Below are 26,283 nucleotides of genomic sequence, written 5' to 3' on the forward strand. Positions count from 1 at the left end.
TATATATATATATATGTATATACGGTATATATATATATATATGCATATGGAAAGGCTTAGGTTCCTGAGGACCAACTCACTTAGGAAGTTTGAATCTATTTGGGACCCGTTTATGGCCTATTGGATGAGGTAGGTTATGCAAGTAACTTGCCCAGCTGATTTCTCATGGACTCCTTGCGTGGGATTTAATGCACAACATCTTTTACAGCACATAGTGCTACCAGCCACATAGGGTATGTGGCTGGTACTAGCACCACGTTGTAATGTTGATGATGTGTATTTTCTTTTTCCCGCACTGCGGATATATGCCTCCGCCAACAAGTGAGCAGTCGACATGCATGTCTGTCCAGACTATGATGTTTGAGCCAAATAAGAAGACATTTCGTCAAGGTGTTACTGAGATATGGCATTACCGAGCTGAAAATGGTGTTCGTGAGGTCACAGTGACCTTGACCTTTGACCACCAAAATGTAATCACTTCATCCTTGAGTCAAAGTGGATGTTTGAGGCAAATTGGAAGAAATTCCATCAAGGCGTTCTTGAGATAACGCGTTAACAAGCTTGAAAATGGCGTTAGTGAGGTCACAGTGACCTTAACTCATTGAGTGCCAGCCACTTTTGGAAAACGGATGCTCCCAGTGCCAGCCCTTTCAGAGCGTTTTCAGTGATTTCTCGAGGCCCACAGAATATTGTGTGATATTACTACATGTATGTAAACACCGAACACGCCCAAAGAACGATGAGACTCTATTGTATCATCAGCAAAAAAAAAGTTTATTGATATCATTTTCCGTTCTTTAGTTATCAGCCAGAGAAGATAGGTTGTTTTCACCAAAAACAGACGTTTCAAACTAGAAGCTGAGATAATTAGCCTTTTGTGAAATGAAGCATTTCAAGCACATCACTGACTCTGAAGCTAATATTTTCTGATGTAGTGACACCTCAAAAATAATTTCCTTCAATAAAACAGCGAAAACAAAGGAATTTTGTTTGGCAAAATAATATTTTTTAGCTGCAACCCGCCTGTGTGCGCAGACCCTACACCTTCTTGCTGGTCTTGATTTACTGCTGGTGGGCATCAGATATTCTAGCTTGTGTTTGGCAATCTGTCCATCGAGCCTGCTGTCACAACACCAACACTGTTGTATGCTGCCCTGCGTGCCCCACCCCCCTCAACTGCACACCCCTTCGTGGGAGTGTCTCTGGTGGCTCTCTGCTGCATTTGCTCTGCACTGAAAAGTGCGCTACGCCCAGCTTTTTCACAGCGTTCCGCCGTTGGCTCCCAGCGCTTCCAGCTGAGAATAATGTCAGTTTTCAGAAAGACGCTGGTGTCCGCAACTAATCATGTGGAGGGGCTATCGCAGCGGAGACGGAGGGGCTCAATTGTGGCAGTAGATTGGCTGCTGTTCACAGGCACAGCTAACGTTATGCTTCATGCATATCGATGCATACCGATGCGGTTTCCGTTTCCCCATGACTTCTTATCTGTTTTTTCCTCACCTTTCTCTAATCTGGAGAGCACTGTCGCCACCTAATGGGTCCGTAAAATAGCTTATACACATTCAACATCCACCATATTTTTACAGGAGATGGATCAGGCTTTGATCCACGTCCCACCGTCAAAAAACGCAATTGACGACTTTAGTCGTCATTGGCACTCTACGTTACTATTTGAATTGACGACTATAGTCGTCATTGGCACTCAATGAGTTAACCTTTGTCCTTTGACCACCAAAATCTAATTAGTTCATCCTTGAGGTGAAGTCGACGTTTGAGCCAAATTGGAAGAAATTCTGTCAAGGCGTTCCCGAGATATTGGGCTCTATCGTTGCAACGGCCTTAAATTAGCGCTTAGCGCCAGGCGCAGCGCATATTAGTGGGCATGGACCAGCACACTCGATATTTTCGTGTCGGCGGTACACGCGGCCTTAAGCATTATAACCATGCCTTTTAAGCGTAGAATTATTGACAACTGTGCTCATTGGTGAACTGCAGTTACTCAATGACATTCTTCCTTTCGAAGCTCCGATCCACATGTCCGGGTTTTAGCTGCATGCTGTCATCTCTTCATGCCAATTTGGATATCTCAGCACATCACAGATCATAGCCTGAATAAAACAATTCAACCTACAGCCAGACAAATACAGATCTGTTCAGCAGGGCTGATGCGGTCTCCCTGTAGCCTACAATATAGAACGTTAACTATCGGTGACATTCCTGATAGCATCCAATTCCATGATATTTATGTTGTAAACATAACTTTCACAATAGTGAACAAGCACCCCCACTCGGCTCATTCAGGGCAGGTAGTTTTATAACTTGTAGACGACCTGCTGCACAGGCTAAATGATGTACATAAATATAGCCTACATTATGTAAAGGCATTGCATGAATGTGGTTTTATTGTAAAAGTACATGTGAAGTAAGCCAAGTCTTATTGAAGCGGACATCACAGTAGAACCGTGTTACGGCTATCACTCATCTATATGACTTAACTTTGCGAGGGATATATATACCACCTGGATTACATATAATGTATGTTTCACATAGGGTTGTGTTTTCATTTTTATGTTTTATTTTGTCCAATATTGAAATGTTCCAGAATTGCATCTTGTGTTAACATACATATTATTTATATCTACCACTTAGCCTATTTAGGCTGATTTGGTTGCTATTTCTTGTCGAAATGTATTAGCCTCAATGCATGCTGGGAGATTTCACGTGTGGCTTTGATAGGGGAGCCGGCGCTTTGAGCTCCCCCCCTCCCTCCTTTCATCCCCGTCTGTCTCCATATAGCCTCTTTCATCCCCATCTGTCTCCATATAGCCTTCCATATTATGCTCTCAAACAAATCTCATTGCAGTTTAAATACAGCAAGCATGTAAATACGCTACACTATAGCAAGATCAAAGGGAAAAGAATGTTCTAAACGCATTGGCTAGAAAAATATAGGCTATCCCTGGATGTCATGATGAGATTAGATTGGTGAAAGTTTGGGCAGAATGATATCGTTTTCTCTCGCTACCATTTCTTCTCCTCCACTGCACAGGTAGGATGATGCAACAGCCTCTGAATGACAGGGGCTCAAAACTACGGTATAACAACTTTTTTTCATCGGTCATTGTGCCTGTCTGTTTTTTTGCGTTTAACGCCAGTTTTAGCGCCTAAGGCCAGTGGGAAGATAGGGGCCATTGTGTTAAAAAGCTTGGAAATTGTGTTCGTAAGGTCACTGTGACCTTGAACTTTGAATGAATGAATAAATGAATGAAAGCTTTATTGCTTTCATTCATTCATTCATTCATTCAAAGTTTTTGACCTTTAACAACCAAAATCTAATCAGTTCATCCTTGAGTCCAAGTGGACGTTTGGGGAAAATTGGATTCAATTCCGTCAGGGCCTTCCTAAGATATCGCATTAACAAGTATGAAAATGGCATTTGAGAGGTCACAGTGACCTTGACCTTTGATCACCAAAATGTAATCACTTCATTCTTGCGTCAAAGTCGACGTTTCAGCCAAATTGGAAGAAATTCCGTCAAGCTGTTCCTGAGATATCGCATTAATGAACTTGGGAATGGCATTCGTGAGGTCACAGTGACCTTGAACTTTGACCTATGACCACCAAAATCTAATCAGTTCATCCTTGAGTCCAAGTCGACGTTTGAGGCAAATTTCATAAAATTGCGCGAAGGCGTTAACAGTCAGACATCGCGTTAACGAACATCGGCCGGACAGCCGGACAACCCAAATCCTCTCATAAAAATAGAAGATTGGGAAAAATGTAGCTAACGGCATAACGGCTATTAGCATCCATGGTTTTGCGACTTGAAGCCCGATAGCTCGAACGCACGTAGGTCGGAGATGACGCGTTTGCCACTTACTTGCTTACTTACTTGCTCCTACCATAAACGAATGCAGCATTAGTAAGCAGCTCTTGCCTTGAAACGGCAAACAACTTTGGAATGGCTGAAGCTACACAAAATATCTCTGGAGCTGCTTTGAGGGCAAGGTGAGCGTGGAAGATGTTTTTATATTGTAATTGTTACTTTCACTTGTAACCTAGCCTTCAACTCCTTGTAATTTATTCAATTAGCCCTACAGTAGATACATGTTCAGGTATCTGGTCTAAGTAAAACACTTTATTGAGAATTAAATGAAAGCATCAACTGATTATAATTAGCCTATTGACATGATAATTTGAAGCATAATTTCAATGTGGAAATCTATAGAATATTGATTTGAAATGGGGCCTTACTCTGAATCGGAGCTTTATGTGTGTATGAGGGGTGAGGCACCAGCAGGTAATCTAATTGGTACAACTCCATCATAAAATAACAATTTTCTGCTAGGAGCAGTTGGAGAGGATGTTGACAACAACTCGAGCCCCACAATAGAATAGAATCAATTATTTCTTTAACAATAGTGGCATTTAATACGATGTGTGAGGATGACACTCAAATCACAGGCACAAAATGAGAAAGTGGTTTATTGCCATTGTGAGTGCTCTTACTCAATACGTGTCTGTTTCATGGCAATAAAACATCTGCTTGGCAGAAATGAACTGTCCTACGTGAAGTGGCTTGAGAGCTTGCTTTGCGGTGTCACTGCAAAGACAGGGGGGCGATCAGTCATGCATGGATACTGTGTGCAATGATCACATTTACTGTCAAAGTGAACTTCTTTACTACGGTATGAATATGAGATGCTTATAATTCGTCACTTTGTAATAGATTGGCAACCAATATAGCCCATTTATTTTATGGGCTTCACATCGCTAGGGGTGACAGGAAGATTCACAGGATAAACACACCAATTGAGAATGAATTGTGACCTCTTATGTGCAGTGTCTTAAAGATCTGCAAACCAAATCATCTCAACTCACCTATGCTTAAGCTGGGACAGAAGGTTCTCATGATACACAGGGGCGTCATGCAAGCCAAGAATCTGAGGGGGCGAACTCTGGGGGGTTGGAAGCCAGATTTAGAGGAATATCTAATTTTAAATTAACAGACTGAGTAGGTGTAACCATAAAGCTATTTTCCAAACTGCTCAGCCTCCTGGAAACATCCATAATCACAAGACTAAGTACACTGCCACTGCCCAGGCTCAATGGACTTGACAAAAAAGGGAGACCACACGTTTCAAAGCAATGTAACACAATGTTTATTTTGGCTGGTATTGCCTTTTCAGAAGGTAGACATCTTTTCTCTTCCATTAGTCTCATCTAGTGTCCTCTAGAGCAGGGGTTCCCAACCTTTTTTGTGCCAAGGACTGGTAGATACATAGGGAAAAAAGTTGCGGCCCGGTTGTCAATTTTAATGGTTTTAGTTATATATAAAATTTACTCACCAGGTGGCGACAAAGGGTAAATAACAGCCTTTTGTGTTGTACTGTATGTAGCCTATACAGTTTTTATGTTTTTGTTTTAACTACAAACATAAATAAACGTCAACTTGAAACTATGTTTCAACTACCATACACAGCCTATCATATTATAGCCTATGTTTATATAAAAAAAAAAAAAGAAAATGTATCTCAAAAATCTGAGGGGGCAATTGCCCCCTCAGTTACAATGGGCATGACGCTTCTGATGATACACAAGTTAGAAGTGGTTGGGTTAGGGGTTCGGAACAGTCTGGTAGACTGAAGAGTGTAATGGATGGGCACCGCATGAAATAAAGTCATTATAATGACTGTTTAAGTTAATTGATACACTTGCTAAACCCCCAAACTCCAAAGCATTTGGACATATAACATTTAGATTTACAGTATGAATACAAATGATCAAAGAGTAACTGAATTTACTTCCTCATTTGCCATGATGAGGCGCTGTACACAGGAAGCGGGAGAGCGCGGTCTGCCCTCTCTCAAGCTAAATCATCCTAACTACTCACACCTCATAGCCAAGGGTGAAGGGAACCCCAAAACCCTCTTCTCCACCATTAACAAACTGCTCCAACCCTCTGCCATCACCCCACTCCCCATCCTCCTCTGACCTCTGTGATCAATTGCCTTCTTCCAACACAAGATTGATCAAAACTATGCACAGCTCCAGCCGCAGCTCCCTCTCCCACCCCCCAAGCTACTCTGCTGCTCCCTGCCCTCCTAAACCCTCCCCCTCCCCGCTGACTCCGCTGCCACTCCCCCTCCACCTCCCTACAGCTTTCCTGCTTTCTCCCCTCTGGATACTGCCTCCACCACTAAGATCATCTCCGTTTCCAAGCCATCCACCTGTGCCCTTGACCCCATGCCCACCTCCCTGATTAAATCCAGCCTACCTGCCCTCTGCCCCATCATCACTGACATCGTCAACTCCCCCCTTTCAACCGGCTCTGTCCCTTCTGACATCAAAATAGCTGCTGTCATGCCTATCTTGAAGAAGCCTAGCCTGGATCTGGATGTGCTCAACAACTACCGCTCTATTTCCAATCTCCCCTTCCTCAGTAAAATCCTTGAACGAGCCATCGCCAAACAACTTCAGTCACATGTCACTCAACCAGATGTTTGACCTGTTACAATCTGGTTCCAGGCCTCAACACAGCACGGAGACAGCTCTGGTCAGAGTAGTAAATAACCTACTCGTGGCCAATGATGCTGGTAGTGTCAACATCCTCATCCTCCTTGATCTCTCCGGTGCCTTCAACACCATATCTCACTCTGTCCTCCTCGACCGGTTGGAAAAGTCCCTTGGCATCACTGGAACCCCCCTGGCCTGGTTCAAGTCCTACCTGTCAGACAGGCGCCAGTACGTGTCCCTCGGTGACTCCAGATCTGCCCCAACCCCAGTTAAACAAGGTGTCCCCCAGGGTTCAGTCCTTGGACTGATCCTTTTCATCACTTATCTCCTCCCCCTTGGTCAAATCATCAGAAAATATGGTCTCAATTACCACTGCTACGCCGACGACACACAGATCTATCTACACACCAAACCATCTGCTCCACTGCCTCTCCCCTCCCTCGTCACCTGCCTCCATGAAATCAAGGAATGGATGTCAACCAACTTTCTCAAACTCAATAGCAATAAAACTGAACTCTTGGTTATGGCACCCAAATCCACCTTCCTGAAAACCAGTGAACTCATTCTCTCCATCGACGACTGCTCCATCTGCCCCTCCTCGGAAGTCCGCAACCTGGGGGTCTTCCTTGACCCCTCCCTCTCTTTTGAACCCCACGTCAAGTCAGTCACCAAATCAGCATTCTTCCAGTTCAAAAACATCTCCCTTCTCCGCCCCTCACTCTCTGACACCTCCGCTGAAAACTTTTTAACGTCAAGGATCACTAAACACTAACACGTGCCTGCAAAATGATCAGAAGGAGAGCTGGTCATCTCACAACCCCTACCATCACTCCAGACCAGGAGGGAGGAGGCTGCAGTGAAGCTGGTCAGGGACATGCACAATGAACAACACCCTCTGTATGACCTGCTACCTCCAACACGAGGCAGCTGCACTGCCAAGACATTGAGGAACCAGCACAAGCGGGCTGAACCAAAGGCCAAGACCAACAGGCTGAGAAACTCAACTCTGCATACTGCAGTTCGGCTATACAATGAGACTATCTAGTTGGCCGCACAAATAACACAGCATGGCTACCATGACTGCTACCTGTCCTTGCTGCCCTGAAATATTTTAACCCTGTAATTGTTTTGTATCTAGCCTATCTTTTTATATTTAGTAATTGTCTTGTTGTGTGAATTGTAAAGTAGCAGCTTTTCAGTGGGGCCCTGGCTTCACTGCAAGCATGAATTAATACAATAAAATAAAATCAAACTGACATAAATTAGACCACGGACCCCCATTTGATAAGATTTTATAGCTTTTGTGACGACCCTCGCACTCTCCTGGCCCTGTCTTGTAGCAGCCTGGGATCGTTAGGCTGATTGGCCCCATTGCACTCATTGGGCTTAAGAAGACCTTCACACCATTCAGTCTCTCTCCCTCCTCACTGATGCACCTTTTGTTCCAGACAGTTGTTTATTTAATGTAGTTTGTGTTTAGTAGTAAACTAAGTAGAAGTTATAATTCTTTAATAATTTAATAATTCTTTAACTAAAACTAAGGGAAAATAACTAGACAACACAAACTACATTACACAAATGAACAAATTAAAATGTTGATTACTTAGTTTAGGACTAAACACAAACTACAAACAACTGGAATAAAAGGTGCATCAGTGAGGAGGAAGAGAGACTGAATGGTCTGAAGGTCTTCTTAAGCCCAATGAGTGCACGCAATCAGCCTCAACTCAATGACCCCACCAGGCTCCTGCAAGACAGGGCAATTAACACATTGAGTGCCACAGCGCTTCAGTAAAATTGTCTGGAGCCTGTGCCAGATTCACTTCCATTCAGTTGAAAACAGCTATAGAATTTTTTCTATTAGGGCTATATGAACAGGGTTAATGGACTGTAATGAAACATTGGACACTCCTACTTCTTTCAAAGAAGAAATTTTGTTTCTAGACAGTTCCATTATGAAATGACAGCCTCTGAAAAAAGCGCACTTTCAAGGGTTTTCTGCTGTCTTTTTTTACTTTTCGAAATAAAGTCACTTTTATGAATACTCTAATTTCAAGCGCATTCACTGACTCTGGCTGGTGTTTTCTGATGTAGTGACATGGTGTGGTTCTGTGCAGCCTGCGTGCGCCACCCCCCCCTCCCCACACTGTCTTCGCAGCCTCAGTTTTTGCCCCGGGCGGATTTCAGTGCAACGAGGAAATGGCAGGCGGGACTGAGGGAGAAGGTTTAGCCGTTCGGCTTCGGGCTGCCTTTCTGGCGGGTGGTCGTGTGGAGGGGCTGTGTGCAGGCGGATAGACAGCGGCGGAGGAGCTCAGTTGTGGGCTCGGATCGCAGCCAACTGTGGCTGCGGACGGAGCAATCTGTGTGGCTCTGGCTGGCTGCAGCATGCGTCGGTGTCTCTCTGATCACGCCGTTCTCCGTTTTCTCCTGCACAAAGTGAAGGATCTGAGGTGGGTGGCGCAGCTCCCGTATAGAGTTTTAAGGTGGCGCCGTGTGATCCCTTGAAGGGATTCATGCTCACTGGCTGGGTACGACCTTAAACAGCAGAATTATGGAATAATATGAATTATGATTTTAGGACGTCCACAGACGTCCTTGGCACTCCTCGTTACTTTTTTTTAGGACGTCCAGAGACGTCCTTGGCACTCAATGTGTTAAGGAGAGCTGGTTACACATTGTTACACTAGATGTTTTATTACAGAAAGTGTATGAAACCCATGACTAAAATATACATAGTGTTATTAAGTTACTTATGGTTGGAATTCTAGTCAAACTAACTTATTAGCCTTTTTGCTGGGGAGCTCCCTGGAAGCCTCAAGGACCCCACTTTGAGAACCACTGGGTTAGGTAGGTGTGAAAGCCCTATCAGAGAACCACTGGGTTAGGTAGGTGTGAAAGTATGACTCACATGAAGCTTAGCTTAAGTTCAGACAGTGAGACTAATATATTGTTTTGATTCACTCACTCTCCCTCTGTCTTTGCAGCTCCTCTGCATAACGGCTGATTAGGGGGCATCAGCGCTTTTGCTAAAAAACAATAAAAATTAGCCACATCTCCCTTCCAGCCAATCTCACCTTAGCCCAGAAACTTTAAAAGCTGTTCTCCTCTCATGTGCCGTCTGCTGTCATTTCAGTGCGATTTGCTGCAACCGTCCTCCAGCCCATTCCCTCCAGTCCGTCACTTCGACACCAAGTTCTGGTTCCAGGTCTGAGTTCTCAGAGTTCATCCCCACCACCAGCTCTAGACTCCACAGGGGGGGATATCCTATTCTACTCTCGGCTTCACTACCCCCTTCATCAGGATGATGTCAGGATGACGCATCACCAAAGACTTTCTACATTTCATAATCATTGTTCACATGCAATTAAATTGCGGTTCTCATGAAATAAATCATTGCTCACTAAAGAATGAGTCACCCCCGATTAAAATGTTATTGTTCAGAAAATAGTGAGCCAGAAGTGGTGGCACTCTGCTCTAAAATGTTTCGGGAGAGATATGTTGGTCTCGACCTAGTTTCAAGATGAAGACCAGTCACGTTACCTCACATCACAATAGGCATCAGCTCCCAGCTTAAGTCAAGCGTAATCCTAGTGTGACGTCCGTTATGACGTGTGCCTCCTGACTCATCACCCCATCCTCAATAGCCAATCAGCCCCTGTCAACACGCCAATAAGATGTTGGTAATGACGTCACTGCCGAGGCTATGACGTGGCAGTACTTATAGCCATGCTCAGCGCGTCATCGTCCTCTTTCCCTGATCCTTCACCTCATGGTCGCTGTACCTGGGCTGATCGTATCCCATCCTCTGAAGCTGCGTTTCGCCCCACCCACCTCCCCAGTCCACCACCAACGTCTTGACTCCCGAAGAATCACCTACGGGGGGGGGGGGGGGGGGGGGGGATTCTCTATCCTAGTCCGAGCAGATGCCCTCCTTTCTCACCACAAGAAGAGAGGCATCTTACCACGGGGTCATTATGCCAAAGAACTAGTTGCCATGCTGCCATGCCATAGAATTAGTTGCCATGCCATTTCATGCCATAGAACTAATCGCCATGCCATTCGTCAATAAAGCTCGCTTGTTAAACTTTACCCACCAGTACAGTATGTCTAGACTCCTCTGTAGACAGAATGACTAAAGTGTGTATTAGATATTTCTTTTAACTGTTAGTTGGTGTGACATTGGCAGAAGATTGAACTCTCTCTCCGGCAGTCAGTAGCCGCTTTCACACACAGATCGCGCAAAATTGCAGTTCAGAAGGCCCGCAAATCCGGCAGCCTCGCCACAGAAATTGCTTTCACACACAGCCAAGCAGCACCGCCACATTCCCGTCCTGGTGTGTGCTTTCAAGTGACATCCACCCCTCCCGGATTGAGGGTTAGGGTTAGGCATTTCCACCCAGCTCCTCCTAGCCCAAATGAATATTTTTATAGGTTAGTGTAGCCTAGGCTACTGTATGATGAACGAATTCATTCAACAACCAAACATCGCCGATGTACGCCAGCCAATGACGTGCAGCTGCGGTCGTTAAGGATCAAAGTGATAAAACACGAAAGTGTTGTCCACATGCAGCATGGTAACAAGGCTTTCAATATTCATCTGATCGACTTTATGGATCACAGATGCACCATCATGTAGCCTATTAGGTACAAGGCTAATTCTTATCTTTTGGTTCCAGTTTTTTGTAAAGCAAATTATTCCCATGAAGTAGCCTAATTAGCGTCCATTCTGAAAGATGATGCCCGCATATCAAACAGCTGCAGTCTGCATAACGTTCATCGGGGGAATAGTATAGGCTATAAATGCACATGACTACTATAACGTTAGTAGTTTTTGTAAGGGAATGCACAACTGGCTAGCTAGACAGATTGCAGTTCTGGAGCTGGTTTCCAGAGGGATCACCTCAGACCAACTCGCCACAGACAGCTATAGTCCTCTGAAGCGTATTATTATATCCATTAATTTTACCTACTAATGTCAACATCATTTGAGCATAAAGCCTAACCTACTTAACGCTACTAGGCATGGAGCATTCCTCCTGGCGCCGCTGCAGTCATGATTGTATAGGCTACTTTTTTTACTTTCACTTATGACTTTCTTGCTGCATGGTGGTTTCCCCTGTATTTTCTTTTAATGAATGAGCTGACCATTCGCACCGTTCCGCGTTGCCGCTCCTACGCTTTCAGATGGAGGCGCGTTGCAGGGTAACCCGGCGCTGTGACTAGGTCCACTGGCGGAAGGAAAGGCGTACAACAATTACCCACACCAACCTGCTTTCACAACTTTCACATCGGAGGCGCGGATCCCATTTTCCGTGCATTTTCCGGCTTTCAAGGCCGGTGTGAAAGCGGCTAGTGTTTGCAGGGTGAGTCATAAGAGAGCATGACTAATCATAAAATAACCTGTCGCTTATCTGAGGGATAAGCAGTGTGGCAGTGTGGCTTGTATTTTCCAATCTGTTAAACATAGCTTAGCACAGCAGGCATTTAATTATCTCTATCCGTGACACGTTACGCAAAGGTTGCAAAAGGTCACTGAAGCGATGTCTAGTGGCTCTGGTAATGAGCAGGTTTATTTGTGGAGGAAACTTTGATACCAAACAAAGGGCTAATGAAAACATTATGATGCTGGGCATCATACTTCGTTTGCAGTGAAAAATACTACTTCAACCCTGACCATGTAAAATAAAAACACTTACTGGCATTTAGCTTATATGCAGGAATGGGAGCAAAAAATCTTACTCAAATAGAAAGACTGAAATTTCAAAGCATTCAAACTTTTTTTAACCAATCCCAAGCCCACGGTGCAGTGGTGTGGCTATAGAGAGCCGCAGGAATGAGTCCGGAAATCATCGATGCTAACAGTCCTGGTTCTTCACTGTTTTCGCCTATGGGAGTTTTGAATGGGTTTTTAGCGCGATGCTTCTAATAATCTTAATCATAAAAGTGGTCCTCATGTGTGAAGATTATCCTGCTGAACACTGGTTCGCGTTTGATTAAGCTTGCGTTGCCCAGAGACCTTGAAGCATCGCGCCAAAAACCCATTCAAAAATCCCATAAGCGAAAACAGTGAAGAACCCGGAAGTGTTAGCATCTATGTTTTGCGGACTCATTACTGGGGCTCTCTATTCCGAGCTGACCAGTCAGACTCAGGTTGCATTGCTGCATATCAGATATGTATCAGAGCTAGGACCACATGCAATCATCATAATCTTCAACCGCTTGTCCGGGAGTGGGTCGCGGAGGTAGCAGTTCCAGCAGGGGAGCCTTAACTTCCCTTTCCCCGGCCACATTAGCCAGCTCTGAGTGGGCGATCCCGAGGCGTTCACAGGCCAGCGTGGAGATAATATATGATATATATGATATATATAATTATATATATGATCGGGATAATATATACAGTCAATAGGCCTACACCTGTCCAAATTACGCATGGGGAGAATTACAGCATCAAGGGACTCCAAGACGGGAATCTGGTTTGATTGCTGTAACGCCCAGGCATTGCCAGGCCACACCTGTGAATAATTCTGGTGCTTAACACCGCCGTGCATAAATGATCTGGCACACCTCTAATCTGCATTTGCGCCCGTTGTTGTGACGAGTTATGCTTCCCCGCGAGTAATTGCATCATCACCATATTTTTTGTCTGTTTTAACTTAAAAACAGGGAGGTCATGTTTACCCAAACAATTATATAATTTTTAAACAGTTATGTTTCTGTATAAATCATTACAATATGCTCCCGTGAGGTGGGGATGTGTTTAGCTGCTGCTGGGCGGGGTTGCAAAACTCAGCATAACACCTGGACAGCGGACTGTAATCTTCCCTGCCTTAAGGCAGTGGTTCCCAACCTTTTTTGTCTTATGTACCCCTTGAGCTGTTTTTCCATGACAATAGTACCCCTCACTCATGCGTGTTGATGATTACATACAAGTAAATCTATACAAAATATATGTTTCACTGAACTGCCGGTGTTTGGGCTTTTTAGTTGTTGTTTTTTGCCATTATCAGTAGCAGAACAGTGTAGCAGTTGACACTTGCCAGCATAACTAGTTGCGGCACACACATCACATTTTAACAATGGGCTTATGAAATGACTTGGAATATATATATATATTTATTTATCATTTTGGAGGTAAATTGTATTCCCCAATCATTCCAAGTACCCCCTGCAAGCTGCTCAAGTACCCCTAGGGGTACACGTACCCCTGGTTGGGAATCACTGCCTTAAGGCACGCGCAAACAGGTGCGCAAGCGCAAATAGGGGATATCACCTGTACAAAGATAGGGCCCATAATCTCTCCACCTAGCCCTCGGTCTGCCCCATGGTCTCCTCCCAGCTGGACGTGCCTGGAACACCTCCCTAGGAAGGCGCCCAGGTGGCATCCTTACCAGATGAACAAACCACCTCAACTGGTTCCTTTCTACGCAAAGGAGCAGCAGCTTTACTCCGAGTCCATCACAGATGAGTGAGCTTCTCACCTTGTCCCTAAGGGAGATGCCAGCCACCCTCCTGAGAAAACCCATTTCGGCTGCTTGTATGCTTGCGTTCTTGTTCTTTCAGTCATGACCCATCCTTCATGACCATAGGTGAGGGTAGGAACGACAATCGACCGATAGATCGAGAGCTTTGCCTTCTGGCTCAGCTCTCTTTTCGTCACAATGGTGCAGTAAAGTGAACGCAATACCGCTCCCGCTGCTCTGGCCCATCTCCTGCTCCATTGTCCCCTCACTCAAGAACAAGACCCCAAGATACATGAACTCCTTCACTTGGGGTAAGGACTCATTCCCTCCCTACCTGGAGTAGACAATCCAAAGGTTTCCTGCTGAGAACCATGGCCTCAGATTTGTCATTACATTATTAATATTGTACATGAATAAGCTCAAATGATGTTACAGGATTATCAGTCCGAGTTTGAGGCACTTTCTCTCGGCCGCCAGCAGCGGAGCTCCCAGGCCAAGAGAGGGGCTCTGTCATGGGGATGAAAAGCATCTCACTAACGTAAACATTATTCTCATCAGAAACCACTTCAATTTGCATAGTTTAAATGAGTTTGCAGCCTAGGGATAATTCAAAAACATTTTATTGATCTATTTACGTCAGAGGCAGCCAGGATTAAACAAAACGATATCAGAAATACACAGTCCGTCTGCCTTTTCCGGGTATAGAGTCCCGCCTGGGGGAATTCAGATAGAGGTAGGGGAGGAGCTTTCGAGGTTTGAGTGACAGATTGAGGGTTACGAGTGTTACGAGAATTACTCACAAGATCGTTTTAATGCTTTTCCATTGGTAAAATTTTGTAAAACCCACACAGAGACGTGAAGGGTGATGAACAGTGGCATTGATTTATGACAAAAAATAAAAATGTGAAAAAATGTACATTCAAGGTCCTGCCCCCATAGCGACGATATTCCATGTGTTCACACTGCACTGAAAAAAGAAAAAATATGAAGAAAAAAAAAACAGACTTGTGTCACTTCCATCTGTAGTGTGAACACAGCCAATTTATTATTTAATGTGAGAAATGTTAATGTCAGAAAAGCCAAAATAGGTCAAATACAGTAGACATTCGCTTGGGTGCTTGACTTCCTGTCCGATGGTTTTCAACCAATGCCTAAAAGCCTCTAATGTGCTGTACAAAAGGGGTTGGAGTGGTCAGTCATTGACTTTGACATCATTGACATCAGAATAGCCATATTAGCAATGTAGAAACAAATCCAAAATATAAAATTAGCACAATTCCACAATATTCAACATGTAGTTAGTTTAATTTTAGAAACTTACTACATAAATGTAAGATTACTGACACTTTCTACCCATCATTGGTTTCCTTTTATAACCGAGTAAGCTCTGCCAGGCAATTACACAACGCATGCTTTGCTACCTCTGTGATGGAGCTTTGGGGAGCTGTGCCAGCAGCCAGGGGCTCAGGGTATCCGTATGACTCATACAGAGTAGAGGTCTATAGCAGAAACGATCATTTCTAGGGAGAGACAGGCACACAGTCTGAGCATCTACACTGAACAAAGCTGGCATAAGGTGGCGGATAAGATGATGGCTCTGGCAAGAGAAAAGAAGAAAATACCTTGGATCTGACTATAATTTGGCCACTGTAACACGGCGCTGAGCTTGCAACAGTTCTATGAGACGTTGAATGCTTTCACATGAAGACCTCATTCTGAATAGGAGTTCATATTCTCATGTTGAGGTCAATTAAGTTGCTATACTGTATGCATTTTTATATCCCATTCACGAGTATGCCTATAGCCATGGGAACCTGTCAAATCTGCGAGCTCATGTTTTATATGCTCTGGCAGATGCATCTGGTTCGCCTCCCATTCAGACAGATTTCCACCCAACCTGAAAATGGTCAGGCCAATCACAACCATTTATCTAATTAATTAACCCTGGACCCACCTAACCAAATTATCTGTAATATGAGGCGGGTTTGATACAATTACTGACAGAGGACAAATTGGATGGTATACGGGGATATACCCGTGGGGATTGTCATGTATGAAGTTCACATTACATACAAATGGTAAGTGTTGGCTACTAAATCATGTCATGCCAAACGTCTGTATTATTATGTTGAACTAGAAGCCATATGAATTGGATGTTGCTACCTAGTAGCTACCTAGCCTACTGTAGTAGCCTACCGGTAGTTAGGGGAGCTAGCTTTGCTCTGACAGATTGGTTATAGGTCTATGCAATTACGTCCAAAGGCATTTTGGTCTGCACGAATTGGTCTGGCGATGTCAGGCTAGAGTATTCATTGATGTAAACATAAAAAAAGAATCTGACCAAGGATTTTAACTCATTGAGTGCCAATGACAACAATCGTCGTCAATTGCGTTTTTTGACGGTGGGACGTGGATCAAAGCCTGATACATCTCCTGTAAAAATTTGGGGCATGTTGAATGTGTATAACCTATTTTAGGTGGCGACAGTGCTCTCCAGATTAGAGAAAGGTGAGGAAAAACAGCAGAAGAAGCCCCGTGATGAAACGGAAACCGCATCGGTATGCATCGATATGCATGAAGCATAACGTTAGCTGTGCCTGCAGCAGCCAATCTGCTCCCACAATTGAGCCCCTCCGTGTCCGCTGTGATAGCCCCTCCACATGATTAGTTGTGGAGTTGTTATTATTCTCAGTTGGAAGCGCTGGGAGCCGGTGACAAATACACGTGGAACGCTGTGAAAAAGCTGGGTTTTCAGTGCAGAGCAAACGCAGCAGAGAGCCACCAGAGCCACCAGAGACACATCCACGGAGGAGGGGTTTGCAGTTGGGGGGGTGGGGTGGGGCACGCAGGGCAGCATACAACACCGACCCAGACAGACCCAGACAGCAGGCTCGATGGACAGATTGGCAAGCTAGAATATCTGATGCCCACCAGCAGTAAATCAAGACCAGCAAGAAAGTGTAGGGTCTGCGCACGCAGGGGCCAGCGCTGCTGGTTGCAGCTAAAAAATATTATTTTGCCAAACAAAATTCCTTTGTTTTCACTCTGTTTTATTGAAGGAAATTATTTTTGAGGTGTCACTACGTCAGAAAATATTAGCTTCAGAGTCAGTGATGTGCTTGAAATGCTTCATTTGACAAAAGGCTGATTATCTCAGCTTCTAATTTGAAACGTCTGTTTTTGGTGAAAACAACCTATCTTCTCCGGCTGATAACTAAAGAACGGAAAATGATATCAATAAACTTTTTTTTGCTGATGATACAATAGAGTATCATCGTTCTTTGGGCGTGTTCGGTGTTTACATAGTAATATCACACAATATTCTGTGGGCCTCGAGAAATCACTGAAAACGCTCTGAAAGGGCTGGCACTGGGAGCATCCGTCTTCCAAAAGTGGCTGGCATTCAATGAGTTAACAATGAAACGTTATACACACACACACACACACACACACACACACACACACACACACACACACACACACACAAATAAATGAAAAATGCATATTAATTGGGATGAGATAACTGTATGCCTTCTGGTTTCTCAAAATTTTGGATTAGAGCTTATCTAGTAAGTTATGGGGATATGATGTCTAAATTACTCAAAATGGAATACATGAAGACAATTACAATATATATATACTGTATGTAAACACATACTGAAAACAAAGATGAAGACGAGACTGTTTTGACAGAACTAAGAGTAAACAATATAACTATTCTGAAGGGAAATGCTGTGACTGGTACTGATCAAAAGACGACTACAAGGTTAAGTTAGAGCAGTGTTGAGGAGAAAGAACCCAGGGAGATTTCGACGAAATGTTCTATTCATTCTGACCTAGTTACTGCCTTAGGTAAAGAAACAGAAGCAGTGATCCTAGAATTTCTAATCGCTTCTCAGTTTGAAATGATAATAGTATGATGCAAACAGACCAACTAACTGCAAAACTGCACACAATCAAATGTACAAAATGATTCAGTTGGCCCCAGGAGGCTCATGATATTCGATGACCATTAAGGAGACAGATACAGAGTTTGTCTAGTGGTACACCACAGTCACCTCAGGGTTGGTATTGTTACAGTAACAAGGGCGACTGGGCCTCCAATAAGAAAATAAAACCTGAACAAGAGGGGCAGAGCAGGCCATTGTTCATGAGGAAGCTCAGATGTTTATATTAGAATCAGAATCACTTTTATTGCCACAGTATGTAAGATTACATATGAGGAATTTGTCTTAGGGCCCTATCGTCGTACGGCGCTATCATTTGCGCTGCGTTTGCGCGCCTCTTATTGCTATCTTCCCAGCGTCTTAAGCTATTGTCTGCCTCCACCGTCCAGTTTTGCGCTGGGATGACACAGGTGTAGGCGTGGCCCAGGCGTGTCTGGGCCTCTAGCCTATCACCTGTCTCGCGCAAGTGTCATTTAGCGCTCTGGCAAGATACCGTCGTTATGTTCCGAGCGCGAAGAGAGGTCTGGGCGTTGCCCGTTTCAAAATAGGCGTTCCAGCGCAATGTGTTAGAAAAAATCGCCTTTGGCGCTCTCAATTTTAACGCCAGGAAATAGCTGGTCTTAGCGCAAACGCAGACGTACGCCTGAGCGCAGACAGTCTCCACAACTCCGTGCAGTGCAGGAAATCCTTGCTTGGATCAATTTATGCACGGCATGGATGTCACTCTCCACTCGCGCCTGCACACACTCTTCTCTCCTCGGAATGCCACGTGGATTTTCAACTATAGCCTACATTGCAGAAAAAACACACCTAGGCTACATAGTTCCCCACCATACAGGTTTGTCGTGTGATGTAACAATAGATTGCTTTTGAGAAAGTTGTGACGGTGTTGTGCCAAGCTGCCTCTCCCCACCCTGGCCGGCCCAAAACACCCAGGGCACTGACACACACCCACCCCACCACCAAAGGGGTGGAGCTGGACATACCCGTCCAGCTCCCACCTTCTCGGGGGAGACCCCCCTCCAGCACCCGGCGCACACAGACTCCCGCCCCGCCAGACCCTCGTTCCCCTAATCCAATTCAAAACGCATAATTTTTTCGCACAACACTGTGTCCGGCCAGTACAGTAACCTCTTTCCCTGCAATTGCACGCATGTAAGACCAGCTTCTCCACAGCACGGATGGCAGCTGAAGTCCCTCTCGCCATCAAGCAGACAGTGACGGAAGCATGTGTCTTTATGTGCGCCAAGGGGAAACGAAATTCAACTGCGTAATTACGCATGCAGTATATTACCGCAGTGGAGATAGAAGAGAGCCCGAAAAGGAATAAGCATACAGACATTTGGGTAGCAGCCCTTTTTCAGCATGTGAAATGGCAATAATACACAGATGATTCACAGGTGGGCATGAGCACGTTATTTGATTTCTATGCATGGCAGCCTCACATCTCTCTCTCTCTCCCTCTCCCCATCTAGGCTATCTTTTCTCTCTCTCACTCTAGTCCCTCTCAGTGAAGCAGGAAGCTGCTGACGTGACGCTGTGGTTTTATGGGCATGACCACACCTCCACAATGCTTTTGGGCATAAACACGCCTATACGGAGATGTGCGCCGAGATGACGTGAAGCGCAGCGGGCCAACACGCCCACAATTAGGGCTTTGCGCGGCGCTATTCCAGCGCAAAACGGGCGCTAACGCAAAATTACCGCCTTTGGGAAGATAGAGCCCTTAGTGTCAGTATGCAGCGTAGTGGTCATGTCAATATTCAGATAAAGAAATAGGAAAAACAACAAAAGACAATCACAACATTGCAAGTGCAGTCCAATATATACAATATATACACGAGTGGAGGAGTGGTCAGTAGACATAAAATATGAATGAATGAATTTACAGTCCGAGTTAAATAGGCCTTAAATAGGCAGTGAATTTACATTCATTTACAGTCCGAGTTAAATAGGCATTGTAAATTAAATATGAGTTACAGTCTAAGCGGCGCACGATGTAGTTAGCAAGAGTAATCTAATGGTATAGATTAGCAATATGGTTGTAGTTATGTTCTATTAATCGAAACACATATTGATTTGTATTGCTGCTATATAGGAGTGTGGGTGGAATGTTGGGTGGGCGATATCATTGTGTGATATCATGCCAGCAGCAGGGCAGGGTTAGCACCAGGGCAGGGTTAGCAGCAGGCCAGCTCAGTCAAGACTTGGATTTGACCCTCTGTCTGGAGGTAATTGCAGCTAATCAAAGGAAGGTCAAAACCACTTTCATAATGAACAACAGTTCAGCCCTCCTGCATGCAGTGATGTCAAAGGAGAGCAACTCTCTCACCCAGCATTTACCACCTGCATGCAGTGATGTCAAAGCAGAGCAACTCTCTCACCCAGCGTTTACCTCCTGCATGCAGTGATGTCAAAGCAGAGCAACTCTCTCACCCAGCATTTACCTCCTGCATGCAGTGATGTCAAAGCAGAGCAACTCTCTCACCCAGCGTTTACCTCCTGCATGCAGTGATTTCAAAGCAGAGCAACTCTCTCACCCAGCGTTTACCTCCTGCATGCAGTGATGTCAAAGCAGAGCAACTCTCTCACCCAGCGTTTACCTCCTGCATGCAGTGATGTCAAAGCAGAGCAACTCTCTCACCCAGCGTTTACCTCCTGCATGCAGTGAGGTCAAAGCAGAGCAACTCTCTCACCCAGCATTTACCACCTGCATGCAGTGATGTCAAAGCAGAGCAACTCTCTCACCCAGCGTTTACCTCCTGCATGCAGTGATGTCAAAGCAGAGCAACTCTCTCACCCAGCATTTACCTCCTGCATGCAGTGATGTCAAAGCAGAGCAACTCTCTCACCCAGCGTTTACCTCCTGCATGCAGTGATGTCAAAGCAGAGCAACTCTCTCACCCAGCATTTACCTCCTGCATGCAGTGATGTCAAAGCAGAGCAACTCTCTCACCCAGCGTTTACCTCCTGCATGCAGTGATGTCAAAGCAGAGCAACTCTTTCACCCAGCGTTTACCACCTGCATGCAGTGATGTCAAAGCAGAGCAACTCTTTCACCCAGCGTTTACCACCTGCATGCAGTGATGTCAAAGCAGAGCAACTCTCTCACCCAGCGTTTACCTCCTGCATGCAGTGATGTCAAAGCAGAGCAACTCTCTCACCCAGCTCCAATGTGACCTCCTGGATGCAGTGATGTCAGAGCAGAGGTGCTCAACTGAGCGTTTTAGATGATTATTTCTCCCAACTGCCATCCAGGATTTCAAAGGCTCTGTTAATTTGCCAGTCATGCTAGCTATAGCCTACTGTTAAAGTTATGGGACTGTGAAATTAATACTTCTGTAGGAGGGCTGTCCAAACCTACACATTCACTTTCTGATTTCTCATCTCTCAAACACAATGTATTGTCCTTCACAATGACAATTCCTGATCAAAATTACTTAAATTGCCACAGAAAACTACATTGTCATAGTAATACATGCAGATTTTGAAACAAAGCCTGTCCTTACACCATTTTATAACATTCAGTTGCATTCAGGAGATTCAAAACCAGAAGTGATGAAGCATATAAATGAGTCCTTTTACACTTTACAACGCTTTAGAATACAGCCCGCAAATTACCCTGTACCCCGGGGTACTTTACAGGGTAAGTACATACCAACTTTTCTGAAGTCTCTACAGTAGGATATTTAGGTTCATTTACAAAAATGCTTTCATCACTCATCTCTCAACAGACTGATGCTGTTAATTTATTATTACGGTATTATTATTATGTTCCACTAATTACTGTTGTAATAGATTCTTTGAGTGTGCATGGTGTGTGAATGTGTGCTTGTTTTGTCCTTTTTGTCTTATTGTAATTGTAACCATATCTGTTTATTCATTGCATACTGTGTTGTATTACTGCATACTGTGTTGTATTTTATGTCCTCTGTCAGGACCCCCTCGAAAACGAGATGGTACATCTCAAGGGGTTTTATCCTGAAAATAAATACATTTATACTAATTAATTTCTACAAGTACGGGGTACAGGGTAAGTACAGATTTGGTACGTAAATTCACATCTTGTACCCCGTACTTACCGTGTAAGTACCCCGTACTTGCCCTGTAAGTACCCCGTAAGTACCACGTATTTACCACGTAAGTACCCTGTACTTACCCCATAAGTACCCTGTAAGTACCCCGCACTTACCTTGTAAGTACAGATCTTGTTACCCTGTACTTACAAGGTAATTTGCCGGCTGTATTCTAAAGCGTTACCCAATGTTTTGTCACTTAAATTGTATGCGTCTCACTGCCAGATCAGACACAAGACAAAATAGGTCCTTTTATTTTTAAGATAATTTGTCTATGCTGCCATGTGACAGGCTTATTTTTATCACACTGTAACCATGAACGGCCAGGAATGATAGTAGTGTATTGTTACATTATGCTTGGTTATTGATTTGGTTTAGGTCCAGACCCAGAAGAGTTGTATAACAAGCCTATTTCTGCTAGGACACCATGTGACAAGAGTAGCAATTGGTTCTCTTGAGCCTGGGTCCTGGGGCGAGAGATTAAGTCTGAACCCCTATCGTGGATTATCCTGGTGGCCTTTGGGATGCACCGGTAATCTTGAATGACTTTACCTGAAATGAAGGTCAAAGGAAAAGCAGAATTTGACTGAGCACTTGAACTTACTTAAATTGGGTACACTGGCATTTTTCCCACACGGTTTTCATAAAAAAAAATACATTACATATTTTAAAAATACTTTGGTTCAAATTAAGGCTAGAGCAAAAAATTTGAAACTATGTTCTGATCTTATACCAGGCCTAAATAGAACATGCATTCAGGGCTACACAGAGCTTCTGCATGCAACAAGTAATTCCATGAAAATTTTAATTTATGCTACTGTACGGCACCTTGAATTGCCTTTGTGTATGAAAGGTGCTATATAAATAAATTTGACTTGACTTGACTTGACTAGATAATGGCAAACTCATTAAGCTGTTTAAAAAAACTGCAACAACACTCTAATTTAGACACAAATTAAATGGAAGCTAGCTAGCTATTAAGCTTGCTAACTGACAGCTGCTGTCTTAGTGTCCATGCTTCTCTACCTTGCCTGCATACCCTGAGGCGACAGAGTTTGCCTCACTGTCAGGGGAATTAAACAATTCAAAGAAAATGTTGACTTACAAATTAATGCCAAAGGTAGGCTCCATTCTCTGGACATAACTGGGAGGTACTACTGCAGGTAATTGGTTAAAAATAAACAGGTGACGTATGTGGTGGGCTCTATTTTCCCACAGGCCTTAGGTGCAAAAACTGGCGTTAAACGCAAAAAAACGGGCCTTGCGCCTGCCTCGGGAAGATAGCAACATGGCTTTAGGCCCCGAAATGCGCTTTACGCCAAACAGGCGTGGCGCAGTGCCAGAATGGGCGTCTCGGCCTTAAATACCGGCCTAACGATATCTTCCGCCCTGGCGTTAATTTAGCGCTTTGCGCTTTTGAAAACCAGGCCTTATTCAGTGCGCCGCGGATATTCCACGCACAGCTTCTCCTCTGCTGATCTCACAGTTTGTCACCCTCTCTCTCTCACTCCCTCTCTCGTGCGCTCAGACGGGCACAAAGTCCGATGGAAAAAAAAGTTGTTATACCGTACGTAGTATAACAACATGACAGTTTTTTATAACATGACAGTTTTGAGCCTGTGACATTCAGAGGCTGTTGCATCATCCTACCTGTGCAGTGGGGGAGAAGAAAAGGCGAGAGAAAACGAGATCATTCTGCCCAAACAAATGTTCACTGCCTGGCTTCCCTACCAAAGCTACAAATGTGAAATCTCCCAGCATGCATTGGGCTAATACATTTCGATAATAAATAGCAACCAAATGAGCCAAAATAGATAGAAAGGTAGATAGAAATAATGTGTAATGTTAACACAACATGCAATTGTAGAACATTTCAATATTGGACCAAATAAAACATCGAAATCAAAACACAACCCTATGTGAAACATATATGTCATCCTGGGGCTATATATATCCCTCGCAGATTTAACGTGATTTAGATTTGTGACAGTGTAACGCGGTTCTACTGTCATGTCCTACTGTGATGTCCGCTCCAATAAATTGGCCCTACTTCACATTTAGTTTTACAATAAAAACACATTTATGCAATGACTTTACATAATGTAGGCTATATTTATGTGCATCATCCTACCTGTGTAGCAGGGGAGAATAAAAGGTAGCAAAACGATATCATTCTGGACAAACTTTCACCAATCTAATCTCATCATGACATAGGGATAGGCTATATTTTTCTAGCTGATGCATTTAGAACATTCTTTTCACTTTGATCTTGCTATAGTGTAGCGTATTTACATGCTTGCAATATTTAAACTGCAGTTCGATTGGTTTGAGAAGCATAATAATATGGAATAATAGCCTATATATGGAGACAGACAGACGGGGATAAAAGGGAGGGGGGGAGATCAGAGCCCTCGGCTTTTCTGAAGCCGGACTGGATCGCTCCGTGGAATTGGAGCTTAACACATTGAGTGCCACAGCGCTTCAGTAAAATTGTCTGGAGCCTGTGCCAGATTCACTTCCATTCAGTTGAAAACAGCTATAGAATTTTTTCTATTAGGGCTATATTGAGAGGGCTGGACTCTAATGAAACATTGAACACTCCTGCAAATGTTGTTTCTAGACAGTTCCATTATGAAATGACAGCCTCTGTAAGAAGTGCACTTTCATGGGTTTTCTGCCGGGTTTTTTTACTTTTCAAGATATAGTGACTTTTATGAATACTTTTTGCACTCTAATTTCGAGCACATTCACTGACTCTGGCTGGTGTTTTCTGATGTGGTGGCGTGGTGTGGTTTCTGTGCAGCCTGCACCCCCCACCCCCCTCTCCCCCCCCCCCCCCCCCCCTCTCCACCTCTGAGCTGCGGGCTCCTCCCCACACGCACAGAGTCTGACTCCGTTTTTGCCCCGGACGGATCCTAGCGCAACAAGGAAATGCCAAACGCGACTGAACGAAAAGGGCTTGGCCGTTCGGCTTCGGGTGCTGGCTTTCTGGCAGGGAATCGTGTGGAGAAACAGATAGATAGAAGATAGATAGAAGCATAAGAGCTCAGTTGTGGGCACGGATGCAGCCGAGCCAACTGTCCGCTCCGCTGCAGACAGAGCAATCTATACGGCTCTGGCTGAAGCATGCATCGGTTTCCACTTTGATCACGTCTTTCCCTGCTGTCTCCTGCACAAAGTAAAGGATCTGAGGTGGGTGGCGCAGCTCCAGTGTCGATGTTTAAGGTGGCGCCGTGTGATCCCTTGAAGGGATTCATGCTCACTGGCTAGGTACGACCTTAAACAGCAGAATTATGGAATAATATGAATTATGATTTTAGGACGTCCACAGACGTCCTTGGCACTCCTCGTTACATTTTTTTAGGACGTCCAGAGACGTCCTTGGCACTCAATGTGTTAAAAGTGAAGCTTGTGATTCGTTTACTGCACTTCCCCAATGAGCAGATTGTGCATAATTTTACGCTTAAAAGGCGTGGTTATAATGCTTAAGGCCACCTGTTGCGCCGACACCAAAATATCGAGTGCGCTGGTCCACACCCACTAATCTGGGCTGCGCCTGGCACTAAGCGCAGTTTATAGGCCGATGCAACGATAGAGCCCCGTGTGTTTACAGTATGCGATGGGTGCATGTGCAGAGTCACATGGTGGGGGTGGGACATGACGGTGTCCACTGGTATCCCAGAATCCTGGAATATGTCAGTATGAGAGATAAAGAAGCAGGAACTGTTGCAACTGATTTCGTGAAAATCAATACTTACCCATTGTGCCTTTAACACTTGCTTGTCCATGTGACGTCAAACAAGGGAAACTGTATGTTTACAACTGCTGCTTGGACTATGCCAAAGTAAAATGAAATAGCTCTCCTTCAGTCTGGTTAGCACCTAAATGTAAAATAGCATCAAAACACATTTTTTGTTATTGAATTTTGAATGCTCTAATGACATGATGGTGCTAATTGTGGAGGTTAACCAGTCATTAAACTCTCAACTCTCCATATGCTTACAGAAGTACAGTAAGCATTGAAAATGAAATGGATCATAATAATATAGCTCTGTGACTTTGGTTATGAAAAGATTACCTAGAAGCAATTACTGTAGCACAGATGTTTGCAGCATGCCTGCTTATACTGTATGAATATGAATCTGTAAAAGCACAAACTAGAGTTCTCAGGAAAAAGTTTTCTGAATATTTCATAAGCTTCTAGAGTTCTATTTTGTTTCTTGAAATGTAGCCTATTAGTTGTGATTTCTCCGACTCAGACTTTTACAGTAGTTGATGAACAAT

General features: G+C 44.2%; 1 protein-coding gene across 1 annotated transcript in view; it reads right to left on the reverse strand.

The window, feature by feature from the left end:
• The window catches only part of LOC310782483 (neurexin-2-like), a gene marked incomplete at both ends in the record, with an annotated part of 239,450 nt that overhangs the window by 117,377 nt on the left and 95,790 nt on the right, over positions 1-26,283 (reverse strand). The gene's annotated exons all lie outside the window — the stretch shown is intronic.

This window comes from Poromitra crassiceps (genome assembly GCF_964638095.1).
Source record: "Poromitra crassiceps genome assembly, chromosome: 1".
Classification (NCBI taxonomy): Eukaryota; Metazoa; Chordata; class Actinopteri; order Beryciformes; family Melamphaidae; genus Poromitra; species Poromitra crassiceps.